This window comes from Gigantopelta aegis, chromosome 8, assembly GCF_016097555.1.
Source record: "Gigantopelta aegis isolate Gae_Host chromosome 8, Gae_host_genome, whole genome shotgun sequence".
NCBI classification, from domain to species: domain Eukaryota; kingdom Metazoa; phylum Mollusca; class Gastropoda; order Neomphalida; family Peltospiridae; genus Gigantopelta; species Gigantopelta aegis.
The window spans coordinates 46,518,310-46,535,058 of NC_054706.1; the positions used below are offsets into that span (position 1 = coordinate 46,518,310).

Genomic DNA, 16,749 nt, shown 5'->3' on the forward strand with positions numbered 1-16,749 from the left:
ATAGGTTTGTAGATTAACTAAACTTAAGTGTTAATTTTCATGGGCTGAAACTAGGCTCTGTCCCTTTAATTGATTCCGAAATTGTAATGTGTAGCCACTATAAACAGTGTTTTCCCTTATATTAGAAGCCGCGTCAATCTGTTGGACACCCTTATTGGGTGTTCCAGTAATATAAAATTTATAAATAATAGTCATCGAAATTATTCGGTTATAATTTGTATGGGCACACAAATCAAGGTTTAATCTTTACAAAAAAAAGAAGTAAAAAAAGTAAAAAAAGAAAAAGAAATCTATTTTATAGTCATTATGCGATTTTGAGATTGCCTCTTTAACACCGGTGACCGCTTAACAGAAGTGGCCACTAAAGCAGGTTTGGTTGTATTAGCTTCGGCTTCTACAAGCGCCGTCTTAGCAATCAGTTATCCAGTGATGAATCTATAATCGATCCGCATGACGTGCCCTTTAAACATAACACATAAACAATCGTTTGTTTAGCGACACGCGCATGTTTTCAATTAACACATGTCAAATTAGACGTGAAATATATGGTGATTGCGACACTTTACTCAAAAGTGAGAGAAGAAAGTCGCCTCCGCCATACAGGCCATTCTCTTCGATTAGCTTCGTAACACTCTTCTCTATAGCACATCCCCACAGACGGGAAATATTATTCCATTGCATTTGATATGCCACTCGTTCCGTGGCGTGGAATACGCCTACGTAATTACGGAATGGGTATAGCAGTTCATGTTTATTGGCATTTTATGCCCGTTCCAAACATGGACGGCAATCATACGCTTTTGTCAGCATAATGTGTAAAATAAGATATGAGTGACCCCGATCTTCAACGCTGATGTACCCCGTAAAAAAAACCCTAACCAACACCCCCAAATACCCCCACAAACACAACACACACACAAACACAACACACACAAACACGCACGTACGCGCCCACACACATATACACACACGCACGCACGTACACACATACACAAACACACACACACTAATTATAAAGGGAACATTTTGTTTTCAAAATCTTGATTAGCGATTGGCAAGGAATCTCCCGCAAATTGCTGACTAACCACGATGCGTTCTGAGCTATCCATACATATGTATGTATGTATTGATGTATACATATCTATATATTGTATGTATGTCGAGGTTGACTATTACATACATAGATATTAACGCACTGGCGCAGGGGATAATTAAATCCTTTCTGGCCTCACAAAATTGTCCCATGCCGTTGCTGGGACTCGAACCTGTGGCACCGATTCGCCCGCAAATTGCAAGACTAACCACGATACGCTCTGAGCTATCGAAGCTTCCATAAAAAGGAAGTATCTTTGTAACTGTGTGTTATATATGCATGGGGCCTACAATCTACGCGGTCGATCCCGCTTACGTGCATGAAACAGTGGGCAGAACCTGGCACTGTCTAGTATGTATTAAACCCGGATGTATGTATGTATGTATGTATGTATATATGTATGTATGGAGATGGATGGATGGTGTATGTAAAGATGGATGTATGTATGATTTTTAAAAATGGACTATATATTGTATGTATTCGAGGTTGACTGTTACATACATAGATATTAACGCACTGGCGCAGGGGATAATTAATCCTTTCTGGCCTCAAAAACACACACCCATGCCGTTGCTGGGACTCGAACCTGTGGCACCGAACACGCCCGCAAACACAAGACTAACTCACGACACGCTCACACTATGTATGTACGTATGGATGGATGTAGGATGTATGTGTGTATTTGTTATATGTCAAAACCATGTATGTATGTATGTAACATGTATTAATGTATATATGTATGTAGTATGTATGTATTAAGTATGTAAAATGTATTAATGTATATATGTATGTAGTATGTATCCTGCATGTATGTAAGTATGTTTACAAAAAATATATAAGCCACACATGTGTATATAGTATGTACACTGGGTACTTATGCATGTATGTAAATCCTATGTAGTATGTATCATATGTATGTATGTATGTATGCATGTATAAAGCAGTGAAACCCGCCATCTAAACCGGACACCCTCGGGACCAAGGAAAATAAATAACACTTAAGAGGTACATCCGGTTTAAAGAGGTTACGCTCTGTACTGATTTTTAAAAATGGACTGTGAGTGGGATTCCTGTTCACAGAGGGTACCGGTTTGAGAGGTATCACTATATATATATATATAGACACACACACACACACACACAAAAACTCACTCACACACACACACACACAACACACACACACACACACACACACAACCACACACACACACACACACGTGCAGAATATATGTGTATTTTTATAGGTCAAAACCATACACATACATCAATACATTATTTTGGGTTAGTTTGCCTAAGCGAAAAAAAAAATCACGTTGCTCGAGTTCATCCTGCGGAAAAAAAATCTATTTACAAAAAATCAATAAGCCACACACGTGTATGAGCGACCAGTGTCACACTGGGTACTTATGGATCCAAATCCTGTGAGTATGAAATCAATGAGTGCGGAGTAATTGCATTTAACACCGCCATTGGTAATCATAAACACATCTCACGTGATAATAAATAACACTGGTGACTAATGTAGCGGTTTGAAATCTGCTGTTATCGAACATGTGTCAACAGTGTATATTATTATATAATTTATTTTAATCTGTTGCGGTGAATATTGGTAAACAAAATGTGTTGTTGTTTTTTTTTGCTCCATAAAAATGGTCGTAAAGAGAACATCAAATAACATCGAATATGCTTTGCTGTTAGTTAGCATTAAGGTGTGGTTTTTTTATACTATTCTATTCTATTCTATTCTGGGGGCGAGACGTAGCCTAGTGGTAAAGCGTTCGCTTGATGCGCGCTCGGTCTGGTATCGATCCCCGTCGGTGGACCCATTGGGCTATTTTCGTTCCAGCCAGTGCACCACGACTGGTATATCAAAGGCCGTGGTATGTGTTATCCTGTCTGTGGGATGGTGCATATAAAAGATCCCTTGCTGCTAATCGAAAAGAGTAGCCCATGAAGTGACGACAGCGACTTTCCTCTCTATATCTGTGTGGTCCTTAACCATATGTCAGACGCCATATAACCGTAAATAACATGTGTTGAGTGAATGAATGAATGAATGAATGAATGTTTAACGACACCCCAGCACGAAAAATACATCGGCTATTGGGGTGTCAAACAGGTGGTAAATGCAAGCCGCATATGTGTTTTATGATCAACATGAATATAAAAATTTAACAGTTAAATAAAAACACAGTGTAAAGGACTGTGTAAAAATACAAATATCACAGATAGATATAATTAAAATTTAGAATAAAACTCGGTGTCACGTAAAAATTGTAAAATGCGTTCAGGATGGAATCGAAATGATTTCATCACATTACTTTGACGAAAAATATCTTTTCGAATTTCATGAAGATGCTTACACTCCACCAAAATGTGGCGTACCGTCAGAGTACACTGACAGTGCTCACACTGAGGTGGAGGATCTTTCTTTAAGATAAATGAATGGGTCTGTGTTGAGTGCGTCGTTAAATGAAACATTTTCTTCCTATTCTGTTCTATGCTATTCAGACAGAGAATATTAAAAACGCATTCTTCAAGATGCAAGTGTAATGTTTCGTGATTTCCACATGTATCTATGCTGATGATGATAACTAGTTTAACGTGCCCATACACCACTAGGGTTTCGAACACGCCCATCCCGAGTCCGACCTCCGATAAGATCGGTGGCCTGACTCGGGATGGAGGGGGGGGGGGGGGGGGGGGGGGGGATTGAAAATGGGCAGAATTTTGAAAAAGTTAATAGAATAAATTTAAAAAAAGAAAAAGGTTACAAGCCAAAAATAAAAAGAATTGACTGATCGGCCGAATATTGACATAATTTGGAGCATTTTAGAAGGACAGTCCAAAACTAAATAAGAGAAAGAAGAGAGGATCAGACTATTTAATAATATTTAAAAAAAAAAAAATGTAATTTCGACATAAAAACACGTCTTACCGCGTGGAGCTCCAGACTGGGAATGCATGTATCTATGATAGGTAGTTACAAATTCATGGATCCTACCACGACTGGCATATCAAAAGCCGTGTGGTATGTGCTCAAAAGTTCCGCGAAGAAGGTTTGATCATTTTACCCAATCACCAAATGCGAGCGCTCTACCCAATAGACTAAATCCCGCCCTTGAAAATATAAACAATTCTTTCACAAGGTTATACAATGACAAGAAATGATTATAACGGTTGGTCTAGGATCGATTCTCATCAGTGGGCCCATTGGGCTATTTCTCGTTCCAGCCAGTGCACCACAACTGGTAAATCAAAGACCGTGGTATTTGTTATTCTGTCTGTGGGATGGCTCATTTAACGTAAAGTGTAGCGGGTTTCCTCTCTAAGACTATATGTCAAAATTACCAAATGTTTGACATCCATTAGACGATTATTAATAAATCAATGTGTTCTAGTGGTGTCGTTACAAAACAAAACATTTTTTTTTATCGATCATACATATACAGTATTTGCGTATTTAACTGAACAATACCTGTGGCGGCTGGAGAGACAACGACTGGGATGTGGAGGTGGACAGCGAAAGAATTTGAAAGATAGGACGAATTGCCAGATCGGGAAGAATTGAGACGGAATTCAAAGGAGAGAAAGGAAAGGGGGAAGTGGGATAAAACAAAATTGTAATGTGTTGCAACTGGGCGTAAACAGTAGTTTTTTTTTACTGAGAATCAGCTAGCGCACCACGACTGGTATATCAAAGACCGTAGTATGTACAATCCTGTCTGTGGGATGGTACAAATAAAAGATGCGTTGCTACTAATGAAAAAAAAATGTGGCGGGTTTCGTCCCTATGACAGTGTTAAAATGACCATATGTTTGATATCCAATAGCCGATGATTAATAAATCATTCTGCTCTAGTGATGTCGTTAAACAAAACAAACTTTCATCGGTAATTCTTGCGAAGAGTACGGTACATAGAAATTATTCATAGCGTATTCATTAAAACATCGGCCAGTTCTTTGATAATATGGAGATGCTATCCAAGTTAAAACTGTGATACGACATAAAAACATTTTTGTCACCCTTATTGAACTTTACAGTAATAATTATACATATAAATTTATAAATACATATAAAATACATATTGTAGTAATGAAATTATTTGGATTTGGATTTAATTATAAGGTATAATTCAAGGTATAATCTTTACAACTGACTACAAAAACCCCAAAAACTTTTGATCATTATACAATTTTTAAACTGTCCCTTTAATCCCGATTATTCTCAACAAGGATTGAGTAGTTTACGCAATGTAAAGTTTACTCAGATTGCATCCAAATACTACTACTACACAATGTAAAGCTAAGTAATATACATTTATATTAAATAGCCATAGCGTGCATGCAAAACGAGCTCATGGATAAGTTAAAGGGACATTCCCGAGTTTGCTGCAATGTTTAAGATGTTATCGACTAACAGAGACTTTTTAACGATTATAATTACATATCAAATATATTTTTCTGCATAAAATATTAGTGGCTGTATATTAAACGTTTTTCTGATCGTCCTAATATTTGTAGTAGGTTAAATTTCATTTTATTTCTTAAAAACGATTTTTTCGTACGTACGAAATTATTTTAAGACCAACTCCAGTTTGGGCATCTTACAAATATTAAGACGACCAAAAACACATTAAATATACAGACACTGATATTCTAAACAAGAAAATATATTTAATATGTATGTTTAATCGTAGAAATATTTTTTTAGTGGAAAACATCTTACAATGCAGCAAACTCGGGAATGTCCCTTTAATGCAAAATAATTTAACAAATATTTAGGATATTTCATGTTTTAAAATCTTTTGCATGCTTAAAACAATAAAGTATTCATCATTCCCCACTCCCATTTTAACGGAATTTAAATATAATTATGTTGTTATAATGTGAAATTACTTTTTATGTTTAAAACAATAAAGTATCCATCATTTTCCACCCCATTTTAAATGAATCCAATTATAATTATGTTGTTATCATCTGGAATTACTTTTGTATGTTTAAAATAATAAAGTATCCATCATTCCCCACCCCCATTTTAAAATAATTTAATTATAATTGTGTTGTTATAATATGAAATTACTTTTGTATGTTTAAAACAATAAAGTATCCTTCAATCCCTACCCCCATGCTAAATGAATTTAATTATAATTATAATGTTATAAAAAAATCTTTAAAATATTTCCCATCATCAAACACAAAGTAATAATATTCCGTCTCGATGGCCCTGAAAGCTGATATTCCTCTATAAAATAATGTTTCGACGAACAGCATGGATACTGGGTACATTCAATAACTACACAGGCCTCGACTTACAACTGCGCGGGTGGTTATCCTTTGCAAGAGCGAACACTATTGGAGAAAATAATTATATACAGTGTTTTCCAGTTTATCAAGGACATTGGTCTTAAACCACAGACCCATCAATACCAGCACTGTTAGAATTTCCTACATGGTCTGTGTCTTGTTTGGAAACCAAAAACACGCCTGCGTTCAGCAACACCGAACATCTCTAACGCCAGTGAACAATTTCACGGTGTTCCTCTATGTGGTTAAGCGGTTTAATGTTACAATCTCTCCTCGCCATATTTATGAACGCAAGTAGCTCGAGTCACTTCTAGCCATCCACTTATTGATATGTTATATCAATAAGGGGAGGGCTAGAAGTGACTCGATACAAACACAGCTATGGTTTTAATAAAACTCGTGTTATCGCTATTAACGGTTATAAAGTTTATTTGTTTTGTTTAACGACACCACTGGAGCACATTTATTAATTAATCATCGGCTACTGGATGTCAAACATTTGGTAATTCTGATACGTAGTCATCAGAGGAAACAGAACAGAACAGAACAGACTTTATTTACTCTCATGGCCCCCATTCAGTGGCATCAGAGGAACATAAATAATTATAAACATACAAATTGTCAAGATGATTTCAGAAACATATATACCACAATACAAACAGATGAGCAGCTAAATATTAAAAACAGTTAAAAACCCACCACATTTTTCATAAGCAGCAAGGGATCTTTTATATGCACTTTCCCACAGACAGGAAAGCACATACCACGTCCTTTGATCAGTTGTGGTGCATTGGTTGGAACAAGAAAAACCTAATCAGTTGAATGGATCCATCAAGGTGGTTCGATCCTGCGACGTAAGCACTCCAAGCAAGTACTCAACCGATTGAACTAAATCCCGCCCCCTATTAACAGTTATCGCCAGCGGCCTTCATACAGCGTCTGTCTGTCACCAAAAATACTTTGTAACACAAACAATTTGTGATAAAATACGATACATTTCATCAATTAATGGTGATTTAATTTTTCTTAAATAGACGCGTAGGCAGGGATGGGCATGTTGGGCATCACCCCTCCCCCACCCCAACCCCGGAAAAAAGACTAGCCACTCTTAGATTTTGCTGTTCACTTTTGTATTCAAATTTGATGTTTGGTCTTTCATTATTTAAAAAACCCACATGAAAGATGTTCGTACCAGAATGGACAGACCCAACAATCTATAGTCCGTCCCATCATTCTATAAACAATCTATAAAGACAGTGCAAAACGGAATTAATTTTAAAAAAGAGCAGTAACGCGGATGACCGTTTCGTTATGTAGACCTGACTAGGATTGGGTGTGGAAAATCTCAGAGAGACATGGCAACCGTGCAGTGACCATTGTTATATCCAAGAGGTAAGTCCCAAGTATAAAGATCTGCAAGATCTACTCCTGGCCCCAAGTATAACAATCTACAAGATCTACTCCTGGCCCCAAGTATAAAGATCTACAAGATCTACCCCTGGTCCCAAGTATAAAGATCTACAAGATCTACCCCTGGTCCCAAGTATAAAGACCTACAAGATCTACCCCTGGTCCCAAGTATAAATATCTGCAAGATCTACTCCTGGTCCCAAGTATAAATATCTGCAAGATCTACCCCTGGTCCCAAGTATAAAAATCTACAAGATCTACCCCTGGTCCCAAGTATAAAGATCTACAAAATCTACCCCTGGTTCTAATTATAAAAATCTACAAGATCTACCCCTGGCCCCAAGTATAAAGATCTACAAGATCTACTCCTAGTCTCAAGTATAAAGATCTATACGATCTACTCCCGTTCCCAAGTATAAAGATCTACAAGATCTACTCCTGGTCCCAATATAAAGACCTACAAGATCTACCCCTGGTTCTAATTATAAAAATCTACAAGATCTACCCCTGGTCCCAAGTATAAAGATCTACAAGATCTACTCCTAGTCTCAAGTATAAAGATCTATACGATCTACTCCTGGTCCCAAGTATAACGATCAACAAGATCTACTCCTGGTCCCAAGTATAAAGATCTACAAGATCTACTCCTGGTCCCAAGTATAAAGATCTACAAGATCTACTCCAGGTCCCAAGTATAAAGATCTGCAAGATCTACTCCTAGTCTCAAGTATAAAGATCTACACGATCTACTCCTGGTCCCAAGTATAACGATCAACAAGATCTACTCCTGGTCCCAAGTATAAAGATCTACAAGATCTACTCCTGGTCCCAAGTATAAAGATCTACAAGATCTACTCCTGGTCCCAAGTATAAAGATCTACAAGATCTACTCCTGGTCCCAAGTATAAAGATCTACAAGATCTACTCCTGGTCCCAAGTATAAAAATCTACAAATCGACACCTGCGCCCATGACAGGCATGTGCTACAACAGCTTGTTCTGAATGTGCACGTTAATACCTATGGCCTGACCTGACCTGACTCCAGTTCACACTGCCAATACGTCACTCTTTCTACACAAATCTGACAAATGCTGAAGATGCTCTTTGCGAAGGTTTGTTACATGACTGAGTTGAGGTGGACAACTGAAATGTTCAGTATTAGTTCCACATCCGTCTCTGTGTGCCATTAAGCAATAAAAAAACCCCTCATTATTCTTGCTTCAGTGTCAATTAAATTTTATCTGTGCTTGTAATGAAGGAGATGTCTAACTTTGTTCAAATGATGAATATGTTCACATTCAGCACGCAGACATGTCTTATCCAACCAAAACCAAAGTTTGTTTTGTTTAACAACACTACTAGAGCACATTGATTTATTAATCATCGGCTATTGGATGCAAAACATTTGATAAGTTTGACATAGTCTTAGAGAGGAAACCCGCTACATTTTTTCCATTAGTAGCAAGGGATCACCACGAAGACAGGACAACACATACCACGGCCTTTGATATACCAGACGTGATGCACTGGCTGTAACGAAAAATAACCCAATGGACCCACCGACCACAAACCGACCGCTCATCAAACGAGCGCTTTACCACTGGGCTACGCCCCGCCCCTTATCCAAACAGTTTACAATGCTAATTTATATCTAATAAATAAATATTTAACATAAATTCACAGCTGACTGCTATTATAATACTGCTTATATCTAATGGCCCAAATGTTTGCTTTTGGTTTTGTTTAACGACACCACGGGAGCACATTGATTTATCAATCACCGGCTATTGGATGTCAAACATTCAGTCTAAGAACAGAAACCCGCTACATTGTTCCATTAGGTTAGGTCAGGTCGTATGATTTTACGTGCACATTCAGAGCAAGCTGTTGTAGCACACGGCTGTCGTGGTCACAGGTGCCGGCCTTGGTCGGCTTCTCTATCCAGGACAGGTTTTCCCATTAGTAACAAGGGATCTTTATATGCACCATCCCATAGACAGGATAGCACATACCACGGTCTTTGGTATACCACTCGTGAGGCACTGGCTGGAGCGAGAAATAGCCCAATAGGCCCTCCGACGGGGATCGATCCCAAACCGAGCGTTTTACCACTGGACTATATCCAGCTCCGTATGCCCAAAGATACAGTAAAAACTAAACAACAACAACAACAAGGACATTGAAGTCGTTTTCCTCAAAACGTCTCAAAAATGTGATGCGGGCGAATCACGTTTTGAGTGGTTCTACTAATCGTTACAGTGTCCACAACACAATGAATCCAATCAGAGCGGTATATGTTTACTTATCGATTAGCTGATCATTTTGTGCAGAACGCCTCATTTCATATTAACGTGAAACGACAGCTTATTGACAGCGTTGTATCACCGACAATTCGTTTACCTCTCCGGTTTAGCCAGCTACATGGCACCTTCAGTACATCTGAACGATATTTGTTTTATTTAGAAAGAAAGAAAGAAATGTTTTTATTTAACGACGCACTCAACACATTTTATTTACGGTTATATGGCGTCAGACATATGGTTAAGGACCACACATATTTTGAGAGGAAACCCGCTGTCGCCACTACATGGGCTACTCTTCCGATTAGCAGCAAGGGATCTTTTATTTGCGCTTCCCACAGGCAGGATAGCACAAACCATGGCCTTTGTTGAACCAGTTATGGATCACTGGTCGGTGCAAGTGGTTTACACCTTCCCATTGAGCCTTGCGTAGCACTCACTAAGGGTTTGGAGTCGGTATCTGGATTAAAAATTCCATGCCTCGACTGGGATCCGAACCCAGTACCTACCAGCCTGTAGACCGATGGCCTGCCACGACGCCACCGAGGCCGGTATTTGTTTTAATTAGAGTTACAACGACGCGTCACCATATTTAGTAATGCAAAATGGAAAATGTTTTATTTAACGACGCACTCAACACATTTTATTTACGGTTATATGACGTCAGACATATGGTTAAGGACCACACAGATATTGAGAGAGGAAACCCGCTGTCGCCAATAATGCAAAATGGACAATAAGCATTTTCCTTTTTGATAAAGGAACGGGACGTAGCCCAGTGGTAAAGCGTTCGTTTGATGCGCGGTCGGTTTGAGATCGATCCCTGTCGGTGGACCTATTGGGATATTTCTCGTTCCAGCCAGTGCACCACGTACGACTGGTATATCAAAGGCCATGGTATGTGCTGTCCTGTCTGTGGGATGGTGCCTACAAGATCCCTGGCTACTAATGGAAAAATGTAGCGGGTTTCCTCTCTAAGACTATATGTCTACATTACCAAATGTTTGACATCCAATAGCCTAACCGATTCAACTGATTGTTTTTTCTCGTTCCAACCAGTGCACCACAACTGGACAAAGGCCGTGGTATGTGTTTTCCTGTCTGTGAGAAACTGCATATAAAAGATCCCTTGCTGCATTAGGGAAAATGTAGCGGGTTTCCTCTGATGACTACGAGTCAGAATAACCATGTTTGACACCCAATAGACAATGAGTAATTAATCAATGTGCTCCAGTGGCGTCGTTAAACAAGACAAACTTTTTCAATAACCTATGATTAATAAGTCAATGTGCTCTTGTGGTGTCGTTAAACAAAAACAACCTTTTTTTCATTAATAAACTCACGAGTTATCGCTGTTAGCAGTTATTTATCAGCGATCTTGATAAACCATGCACATCTGTCGCCATGTTTTTAATACCATGTAATACAAACCAGTGAATGGCGGCCCGCTTAAACGTTTTATATCTGACAGTAATACAATTTGTGTCCGATGTAGCGAATATAGCACTGGCCTCGGTGGCTTCGTGGTTAAGCCATCGGACATAACATTGGTAGGTACAGGGTTCGCCGCCCGGTACCGGCTCCCACCCAGAGCGAGTTTTAACTAGAGCTAGGCGGTATACCGTATATACCGTTCGGTATTGGTATCATGTCAATACCGATTTATGTACCGAGCAAATTTCAAAATACCGAAATTAGGTATTGAAAAATGTTATCCACGATTTAGTAAAGCACTAACAATATATCTGACGAACGCAAAGTTGCTGAAAGAGATGAAATTAGCGGGGGAGACTTAACTCAGACATGCATTTAAAGCCGAGTATACCGAAAATACCGTTCGATATCAGTATAGGTATTGTATCAATACCGAATACCGCACCGATAAATCACCCCCAAAATACCGATACCGATACCGAACCTGAAGTTTTAACGACTCAGTGGGTAGGTGTAAGACCGCTACACCCTCATCTCTCTCACAAACCACTAACAAACTAACCCCTAACTCACTGTCCTGGACAGACAGCACAAATAGCTGAGGTGTGTGCCCAGGACAGCTTGCTTGAACCTTAATTGGATATAAGCACGAAAATAAGTTTAAAAGGAAAAGCGAGTATAGTCAAATGATATCGAAGAATGGCGTTCATGGGTATTATAGTATTAATCTGAATGGGTCAGGGTCAGATATTGTGCCCAGGAGAGACGTGCTTGAACATTAATTGGATATAGGCACGTTAGTATGTTATCCAATCCAATCCAGTCCCATGGACCAGGACAGTGGGTTAACTTAATGAATGGTTAGTTGTTAGTGGTTAGTGAGATGACATTCGGTGTATTGCTATGCACGTACCTACCAAATGAATAGTTAAACTTAAAAAATTCGTTCTGGGTTGTGGCCGGTGCCGGAATTTGAACCCAGTACCAACCAGCCTTAAGTCCGACCATGGTTTGATCACTACACCACCGAGGCCGAGGTCAGGTCAAGTTAGGTCAGGTCAGGTCAGGTCAGGTCAGGTTAGGTCGACTTATGCTGGCTCCTCCTTCCAAGACTGGAACCGAGGACGACATCGTCCACGTCTTAAATTTCATTTCAACTTATTTTCGTGCTTATATCCAATTACGGTTCAAGCACGCTGTCCTGGGCACACACCTCAACTATCTGGAATGTCTGTCCAGGACAGTGGCTTAGTTGTTAGTTGGTTAGTGGTTAGTGAGAGAGAAGAGGGTGTAGTGGCCTTACACCTACCCATTAAGCCCTTAAGAACTTGCCCTGGGTTGGGGCCGGTACCGGACTGCGAACCCTGTACCTACCAGCCTGTAGTCCAATGACTTAACTAACTCGCAACCGTACGACATACGCACACGTTCGTATTTTTACACTGCTACAAAATAACAAGAACCGTCGAGCTGTAGCGACCGCTTTTGAAGCCGAGTTACATCACGGCACATCTGCTGTCTCGTAATGCGATTGCCGTCTCCTGGATACTGATTCCAATTTCATTCAATAAATAAGGCCATGTTTTGCATAGAAAAAAAAAACCTCACAAAAAACCTCACACAGCGTGGTTAAGCAGTGAAGCAAATCAAAGGAGTCAAACAACGACGCGGCATGAATACTCGCCAACACCAAGTTGCCTATGTAGGGATTCTTGTGAACAGAATTATGTAATTTTGCATTAAAAAAAGGCTGCATATATCCCCCAAATAATCATCAATTATCAATGGTTAAAGTAATACATCATACTCACAAACTGAAATCCTGAAAAGTGAGCCTACTTTAAAAAAAAATTAATACATCATCCCCGTGAAATAAATTTAACTTAACTTTGACAGAACCAAAATCCTCCTTTAGCTAGAATCTAAAGCTAAATTATATTGCATACTTGCTGTCAATTTTTCCCGGTAATTGATGAAGCCCGACTTCAGATTCGCTGTCAAGTCTCCTTTTGAATATATGCATTGGCAACACTGACCTGGTTTATATTGATCTGATGACATTTTCTTGGACTTTTATTTTAAAAAGTATATTTTATCATCAAATTGGGTTTCTTAATGATTTAGGTTGGACGTTTTTTTTAATGTATGAAAATTTGACTGCATAATTTTGTGTGACAATGATTAATTGGATGGCAAACATTAATTGATTCCGACACGCAGTGTTCAGAGGAAGTATGTTAGAAAGAAATGTTATATTTAACGACGCACTCAACAAATTTTATTTACGTTATATGGCGTAAGATACACAGATATTGAGAGAGGAAACCCGCTGTCGCCCCTTCATGGGCTACTCTTTTCGATTAGCAGCAAGGGATCTTTTATATGCACCATCCCACAGACAGGGTAGTACATACCACGGCCTTTAATATACCAGTCGTGGTACACTGGCTGGAACAAGAAATAGCCCAATGGGCTAACCGACGGGGATCGATCCCAGACCGACCGCTCATCAAGCGACCGCTTTACCACTGGGCTACGTCCCGCCACTAAGTATGTTAGAAGCAAAATATTATTTTATATGCAATTTACCACAGATACGACTGGTAGCTCAAAATACATTATATTCCGCGACCTTTGAAAAGAGTATCATTACAAAAAATATACATAAAATTCTATGGCACGAAAGATAACAAGAGAGTTGCCACTGAACACGTATTTTCCATACAGTGCACATAGAAAGACTATCTCAGGTTTTTAGTAGATGTAGCAATGTATCATAAACATGCATTATGATTTTAACTATTAAAATGAAAATTATTATATACTGAAGTACAGTGTGACTGTCGATAGCTATATTTTCGTAATTCATCTAAGCAAAGTGTGAAATACCAAGAACATTAAAAAACCACGTCACAATTCATATTAATTATCGAGAAAACGATTTCTGTCAACAATATTCCGGTACACCCTGTACATTAATTAATCGTTAGGTGTCTGTCGCGTCTAAATAATTAAAAAAGAAACCCGCTATCACCGGATGGAAAATGATCTTTCGTACGCTCTTTTTCACATACAAGATACATACTACCATTATGTTTGACATACAAACGATGGATGGAATGAGAAAACCAAAACCCATCTGGGTTTGATCCTTGATTCAGGGTGTGGGGGAGGGTGTCGATCGTGCGACCTATTGCCCGTAAGATGATCACTTAACAACCGTACTACATTCCTCTCAAAACGAATGAAGAAAAACAATATTAAGATAAAAAAAAAAAACATTTGAAAGCTGCCATTCTTTACATTTTAAATTATCGATTGCATGTGGTTGTTATAGCAATGTCTAAAAAGCACACTGCGTCAAGGTATAATTTGTCTACGTCCGCCCGTCACAGAAGCTATTATTATTATTATCTTTTACTGAAAAGTGTTCGGCGCTACACGGTGAATGGCAATACTTTTAAGTAAATACTTACGTTCGGCTAATCCGTTGTCTCGCGGGCTTTCCGCCAGCACGTTGCGTTCAGGGTTGACGATAATGCAGTCGAAGCGACACCGCCATTGAATACGATTTCTAATGTGTACGCGCGACATTAGCCTGCTTCCCGACACTTGCTTCCACAGAGCTGGTGATCTTTCAAAAAGAATCGAACGTGTTCCTCGCGTATCCCATGAAATGAAAAAAAAAAAATCACCAGGAGAAAAAAACCGAGACCACTATTATCATCCACGGTCGGCAAACAAATCTTCAGCTCCGATCCAGCATGCGTGATACACGACAGGGGAATTAATCAACGCTCTGTCATTACGTTGGTATACCAGAAACGATTTTCAGAACAGAGATAGATAGATAGAGAGATAGAGAGAGAAATAAATAAATAAATAAAAAGCTGAAAACACAGACACGGCGAGAGTTTACCAGTGTGATCCAGCTGTCGTATATCGCTCTGAATGCGGATATTGAATGCTACGGGAAGCAACAATTCCACGCTGTACCTCTATTGATGTGGTGACAACCAATACTGAATCAATGTATGGACGAATCTTCGTGATTATCTCGTAAACAAATCACACTTTTTTTCCCCCGCTCGCACTCAACATTCGCTTTTGATTTAAATTTTTGTTTTCAAAAATGTTTTTTCTTTCTCTCTTGGTTTTTGTTTTTTTAGTTTAACTTGTTGTAGCACCTACAGACACTGCCTGTAAGTGGTCAGTTATTTCAGAAGAGTAACTTTGACACCACGAGTCGTTATTGATCCGAGCCATTCAAGAGGGCTTTGACAACCCACTGAAGGCTGTCGGCTCCGCTATGAGGTATGGGCAAGCTATTGGATAATGGATTTGTTTAAGCAGTCGCAAGTGATGATCGTACAGTACCAGATGACGCCAATCAACAAGCGAAATAAGATGGTTCGTCAAAACGAAACGCCCATGGACGTCATCAGCGGTGAGATATCAAATTTGATCTTCTCATATTCGCTATTTTTACATGTATCTGTGATAAATAACTGCAAATTAATCGATCCCACACACACTCTTTGCATAACTAACTCGGGGGGTATCGAACTTATTGTAATTGTGCTTACACGCTGCGTAAACAAAGTCACACTGAGTATGACTTTATACATAGTAACGAAACTTATCTAATCTGGGAATCCACCAGTTCTGTCATGCTGACCGACGGCAGCTATATAGAGTCAGGGCATATTTCAAAGTAGTTGTTTTGGTGTTGGCTTAGCTTAACTTAATTGTTTTAACATGCTTATATACCACTAAGGGTTCAAGCATGTCTGTCCCGGGTCCCGCGACTTCGATTCACACTTCGATTCTCACTTCGATTCTTACACTTCACTTCGATTCTTGAGACAATGAAGTTGACTAGCGAGAACGTGGTGATTTCTCTGCCCCCCACCCTGGGGGCTGTGTTGCGTGTACTTGGCCCACTAGTCAAGTACCGCATTGAACACAACGGAGACAGTGCTGTTGTAACCTTGAGTTACGGAGCTACCAAACTCATCAGTATCGAAGAGGAGGAACCGGAGGCGGCGACCTAAGACTTCGCAGGGGGGACCAAACCTGGCGGCTCAACCGCCAGGGGCGGTCCCACCTGCCCCGAAGAGGAAGATTAGACCAACGGGAGCGAGACAGGGTGATCCAAACCCGGTGGCTAAACCACCGGGGGCGGTTCATTCTGCGCAGCCGCTC

General features: G+C 39.5%; 1 protein-coding gene across 1 annotated transcript in view; it reads right to left on the bottom strand.

The window, feature by feature from the left end:
* The window catches only part of LOC121380025 (potassium voltage-gated channel subfamily KQT member 1-like), a 107,411-nt gene extending 91,635 nt beyond the window's left edge, over positions 1-15,776 (bottom strand). The window contains exon 1 of the mRNA XM_041508745.1: positions 15,021-15,776. The gene's annotated coding sequence lies outside the window, so the exon portion shown is untranslated. The remainder of the gene's footprint in view (positions 1-15,020) is intronic.
* Between the last annotated feature and the right edge of the window lie 973 nt (positions 15,777-16,749).